Source organism: Pinus tabuliformis, chromosome 9, assembly GCF_031772625.1.
Source record: "Pinus tabuliformis cultivar Carrire ecotype Pingquan chromosome 9, CPIR1, whole genome shotgun sequence".
NCBI classification, from domain to species: Eukaryota; Viridiplantae; Streptophyta; class Pinopsida; order Pinales; family Pinaceae; genus Pinus; species Pinus tabuliformis.
Window position 1 is genome coordinate 204931819 of NC_142307.1, and position 6600 is coordinate 204938418.

The window sequence follows — 6600 nt, forward strand, 5'->3', positions numbered from 1 at the left end:
TCATGCAGGCGAGTTGCAACCAGAAATCCAAACTGAGGCCGAGTTTTTGAGGTTAGCTTGCCCTCGCGGGGTCACGACCCTTTGTCCCGGTCATTGTAGCACGTGTGTCGCCGAGGGCGTAAGGGGCATGATGACTTGATGTCATCCTCACCTTCCTCTGGCTTATCACCGGCAGTCTGTTCAGGGTTCCAAACTAAATGCTGGGAACTAAACACGAGGGTGCGCTCGTTGCGGGACTTAACCCAACACCGAATGAGTCTACGGGCAGGAACGAGTCGATTTTTTCATAACTCATAGAGCTAAATGAAATGACTCCAAAGTTCTTCTCCTTCTATAGCAAGAAGTTATATATTGAACCATTGTGATCCAAAAGTGAAACCCTTTTTTTCCCTTTTGTTTTCTCTTTTCACATCTTAATTTCGATCCATTTCTCACCGGTGTAATCACCATACGGTACATTCATATGAAAATATTTAGTACATCGTAACAGAATCACATATTTTATTTGTGTATCAATTTCGTCTAAACAGAGAAAATACGTTGTCCGTAATTCGGCTCGGAATGGACTTACTTCAGGATCTATATCTCATTCACTTCGACTCTACCAACGAGTAAATTGGCTTTGTTCAAACCCATATTGTGATTTGCATTCGCCGCCGCAGAATGAATTAATTGTGATATGGGATAACAGGCCCCATAAGGCATCAGTTCCAATATCATAAGTGCTTGTCCATATGAACGACCACGAATTTGATTAGTTTAGCGGTAAAAGTGTGATTCATTACATTATCAACTCGAATAATGTAAGGATCTTTTACATGGATCTTTGATCCATCTAAAGCTCTATTTCCAGATAGGTTCAAAACCTCCCCTATACCATCCATCCAGAGTTCATATGTTACACAACTTCATATACTTTACGTTCCCATATTAGAGTATAGTGCTTCACTTCTTTCCATTAAAACAAATGCCCGTTGGTGTTCCAAAAGTGCCTTTCCGAGCCCCTGGAGATGAAGATGCAACTTGGGTCGACTTATACAACCGACTTTATCGAGAGAGATTACTTTTTTTGGCTCAGGATATCAATCACGAGATTGCAAATCAACTCATGGGTCTCATGGTATATTTGAGTGCAGAAGATTCAAATAAAGATATTTTCTCATTTATCAACTGTCCCGGTGGATCAGTAATACCAGGGGTAGGTCTTTTCGATATGATGCAAGCAATAGTACCAGATGTACATACAATATGCATGGGGGTAGTTGCTTATGTTGGATCACAATAATTTTTCTTCTATTGAAGATTTTTCGTCCAAGTTCAAGACCCTTAGACTTCTCTTGGAAGGTGTTAAGGTTAAGAAATAAAATGGTATCCTTATCTATTCCATTCTTACTAAGTTAGGACCAGCCTACTCTGTGTTTGTTTTCACCTTCCATTCTACTAGCGAAGCCTTTATTTCTCAAGGACAAGCCTACAAGTCCCCCTCTTTTGATGCCTTTTGTGATTCTTTAATAAAAGAACAAGAAAACTCTTACATCTTGGTCTTCTTAATACTGGAAACTCTTCTAAGAAAGCCTTAGCAGCCCAACAACAACCAAATTCAAAGAATCCTAAAAAGCAGCATCCTAAAAAGAATGGTCCTAAACCAAAAAATGGTCCTAAGCAATTTCAATCTCAAAATGAAAAATCAATTCAACAAAATGATAGGCAAATAAAAACGAAGGGAAGAAGACTGATAGACATTGCAACTTTTGTAATCGTGATGATGGCTACTATGGTAGATGGACAACAAATTGGATATGGATGATCCATCTATCTTTATAGATATCAAGTTGAGAACATATATTATAGTAGCTCGTAGGGTAAGGATCGCTATATTGGAAACTACTTACAAAATTGAATGTGGAAAGAATCTTTAGATCGATATTTCTACTTGAATTCTACCCCCTTCCAGTCCTAAACTTAGATCCTTTTTGGGGCTGAATGCACTAATTTCTCCAAGAGATGGGAGCCAAAGCTCTGGAAATAAAGGATGCAAGAATAGGTAGGAATGAGACTATATATTAATGAAAATATCCAGCCATAAAGTATTATATTAGGGAAATAGGAACATGAATATACTCCTTTGAAATAGATCAAATTCTTATATTTTTACGTCAACTTCTTCATTATTATCCCACCCACCATGAGTGGAAGACCAAAGGACCGAACAATAAATATAAACAATTCTAATTGATTCACATATTTTGTTTCGTCCATGGCTTATTATCAAATTAATTCAATGAAATGTTATTTGAATGTCTATTGAGAATATTTGACATGAATCAAGTATGAGAGAAAGAATGTAAATGGGTCCCAATCCCGAACTACCCAATTTTAGATCTGAGTCTAAATCGAATATTTCTTTATATAATATAAAAACTATTTCTATACTTAGAAATAATATATATGATAAAATCATAAATTTATCAAAATAATTCTTTGATCAAGATCAAAGGGAGTTTTAATATGATAAAAGTGCTTGGTCGACCTGAACAGAGATGTTTTTATGTCAGCAACAGAAGCCCAAGCTTATGGCATTGTTGATGTCGTAGCGGAAGGTTGATCTCATAGCGGAAGATCCTCTTTTTAATTTATTTTTATAATGAACTGTAAACTGTGATCTCTTTGTTCCTTTTCAAAAAAAAAAGGGGGGGGAAGTGATTCATTTCATAATCACCTGATATGGTATGGTTAGGATCAATCCGAACCAATTGATTCCGCATACAATACAGCTAGAATGCCCACTATTCAACAACTTATTAGAAATGCAAGACAGCCAATAGAGAATAGAAAAAAATCTCCGGGCCCAAACAATAGATTCAATGAGTTCTTGCCAATACCCACGGCCGCTGAATAAGAACATTAAACTGAAGGCCCAAACAAAATGAGCACCTAAAAATAAAAGACCATATGCAAATAATGAAGAACCATAAGATTGGATCACTTGAGAGGCTTGTGCCCATAGAAAGTCACGGAGCCACCCGTTAATCGTAATGGAACTTTGTGCAAAGTTTCCTCCCGTAATATGAGTTACCACTCCCTGATCACTTATATTACCCCAAACATCGGACTGCATTTTCCAGCTGAAATGGAATATTACTACCGAAATTGCGACAACGAATCGGATCCAGTCCGATTTTTTTATCTTCTTTTATGGGCGAACGACGGGAATTGAACCCGCGCGTGGTGGATTCACAATCCACTGCCTTGGTCCACTTGGCTACGTCCGCCCCGAAAAAACCAATTTATCTATCTACAGTCATTTCTTCCAAGAATAAAAAATGAGCTAACGTTTGTTCTTATGTGGGTCGTCGGTGACCTCTGATAGGGGATCAAAGCAAGATCGATGACTAACTCTCAACTCTCGAACAAGTTGTATGGCTTATTATCAAATAGCTCATTGGAAAACTTGGTGAGTCTACTTTTTGGGACAACTTTAATTTTTTGATTTGGAGTCCATTTGCCCCTCCAAAAATGAAATCTCCCAAGACTGCTTCTTGTGTGGCAAAAAAGTGGTAGAGAGGGCACTTTTTGGGTGTTTTTGACCCTTTTGGGGGGCCAGAACTTGTCAAAATTTCTCAGCCATTTCTAAGCATACATAACTTTTCATGTTGATTCCAAAATTGTAAACTTTTTTGCAAATGGAGACCCCCATCAAAAGCGTAGCGCCACACCTGCAGAAAAAACCTGTTTTTTGCTTCAAAATTTTCAAAAATGACAAAAAATTCACCAAATTTCTTGAAATTTGGCATGAGTGATCCTTTTTATGTACTTTTCTAGGCCAATGATGCTTCAGCCAAGATCTTGAGCTTATCTTGCTCCTTTTTTCTTCTCAAAACTCTTTTTAGCTTAGCCTTTAACCTCTTCACCCTTGTTTTGCAAATTTTATTCCGGGTTAAGTAGTGATAGGCCATATGGCGCAACATTTTCTTTTCCTTGTTGGCTTTCTCAAGCAATTTCTCTAGATGAATGTTTGTCCTCTCTAACCATGATTCCCGGTCAGCCTCAATTTCTTGCTCAAGGGGTGTCATTTTGGTTTTTCTTCTTTTTGCCACCTGCCTGTTTTCTCTAATTGTTTGCAGCTCCATAATAGTTTGTTTGTCCTCCAGTTGTTTGTTCTCCTACTCAAGAAAGTTAATGATCCATTTGGCCCTCTCAAGGTCAAGTGACAAGGCTTGGATTTCAGCCTCTTTTTCTTTGATGATCATATCTTTGAGTCTTGAACTTTGAGGGCCCAAATCAATGTCATCCTCCTCAACCAAGACAAAATCTCTGTCTTGCCCTTCAGTAGGGCCTTCATCATGCACCTGTTGCTTTCCTTTGTCTTTTTCCTGTACCTATTCAGCTGAAGAAGAAGGCAAAGCCCCTTTCACCCCTGGTGAATATAGCATTTGCCTGTGGTCCGGTGAAGAAAACGAGACCCCTTCCACCCCTGGTGAAGATAGTACTCATTTGGCAGCAGCAAAAAGCCTCCTGGTGCCTTTTTCATAAGTGACAAACACTGGCACAGCTGTATTTTCAGCCTCATGAACATTTGGCTGTCTAGAAGGCCCTCCTTCTTCTTGAAACACCGATGGAATCACCTGAGGGCCTTTGAAAATCTCATGTGCAATGAAGGTATCCCATGGTATGTTCAGCAAGCTTAGCTGATGCAAAACAACAATTTTGATCAGTGAGAAGTGGTAAATGTTGTTGAACTGCTGAGGAAAAGGTTTCCTTTGCACATATAGAGCCATCTTCTCAATATTCCTATAGATAAAGTATGGGAGATTCATCATCCTCACTCTTGTGAAATGCATCAACAATCTGACATGGTAGGTATACAGACGAGAAAACCTCCCTTCACAGGTGAAATACTTGATGATGAGTTTCATGAGAGGAGCATAAGTGTCCTGCAAGTATTTGAAAGGAAAAACCCTGTTGATTTGCCTCTGATAACCAACCTTGATGTAAGGCTCATAATTCTCTCTGCCCACATGCTGCCCCTTATTCCACTGTTCACCTACATTAGGGATGCATGTTGTTGTTGCAATGGTTTCAAGTGTCAAGGTGAAAGAGACACCAGCTAGGTTCACCTGGTCATTGTGAAGATGAAGAACAAACAACCTAGCCAGCTCATGATGATACTTCACCCTTTCTACCATTTCACAAAACTGATAACAAGATTGATGTTTAAAACAGGCTACAGCAAGAGGACAAGCAAGTAATTCTGTGAGAGTGGTAGGCTCCTCCCGGATATGTTTTCCTCCTTTATGTGATTTTCTTGGCACATGGGCTTCTTGGGAAGAATCACTAACAGTTTCATCATCCCTCTCATATGCTGAGTCTGTCTCCATGCTTGTGAATTTGGAGTGAAAACTGATGAGTATGAAGAGATTTTAAAAGTATGAGGGTGAATACTGTATTGTAGGAAATGACTGTTGTTTTTCTTTTGGGAAATGAGGGAATGACTGATATTATGACTGTAGATGAGGGATTTGATGATGGAATGGATGTAATGAGGGAATAGGAAATGGGAATTAGGGTTTTGGGAATGTATAGGGTTAGGGTTTGGTAATAGGGAGTGAGTGCCAATGATTTTGGGAGAGGGAAAGAGAAAGGAGTTTAGGGAAATTTAGTTAAAGGGCATTGGGGTGTAGAAAAATAATCATAGGGGAATAAAGAAAATAGCAGAAGACAATACCCTATGCAAATTTTGTAAGACAATTTGGAGACAGCTAGGGTTTAGTTTTTAGACATACAAATCACCACCACTGATGAAAAAATTCCTTGCTAGACCGGATGTAAAGCTTTACTTGTTAAGATGTCAATTGTGAAATTTGAGGCAGAGGAAGGTGATGAAATTCATTATGAAACTCGACAGACAGGTGCGTAGCGCTGCCTCCCAGGTGTGTAGTGCACTTTATATGCGTAGCGCCCGAACAAAACTCAGTGCAAAACCTGCGCCAGGTGCGTAGCACCAGAGCCCAGGTGCGTAGCGCCGGTGAAATTTCGGGCTTTTACTCTGTTTTTTGCCTCTTTCCTCCAAAAATGTGATTTTGCCTTTAGCTCCCTCTCTTGCAACAAATGAAGACTTAAAATACATAAATGAGACTTTATACCTCCTTGCTTTAATTTTTCCATTTACCAAACACACTTTTCTAATGTCTTAGTCACTTTTCTTTAAAACTTTGTTTTTCCATTTGCAGTTTGACTCTTTTTAATCACTTGATGAACTAATGCATTGATGTTTTTGTTTCTTGCAGTGGCTGGAGTTGGCAAGGTGACCAAGGGCAGCAGCTGGAACTTATTACATATAGAAAACACTTTAAATTACATAAAATTTGTACATAGAAATAAAAAACTCTGTTTTCACCTCAAAACAGAGTTTTGAGGTAAAAACCATTTATTGAGCATATCATCAGTAAATTTATGATCTTATGAACTTATAAAACCTCTTCATGTGCCTACTGACCTTTTATTGAGTTTTGGATGACCATGGTGGCAAACCCTAGACCTAGTGAGACCTAAAACCCTAAAATTGGCTTTTGCAAATGAAATGACACAAAATGACAATAA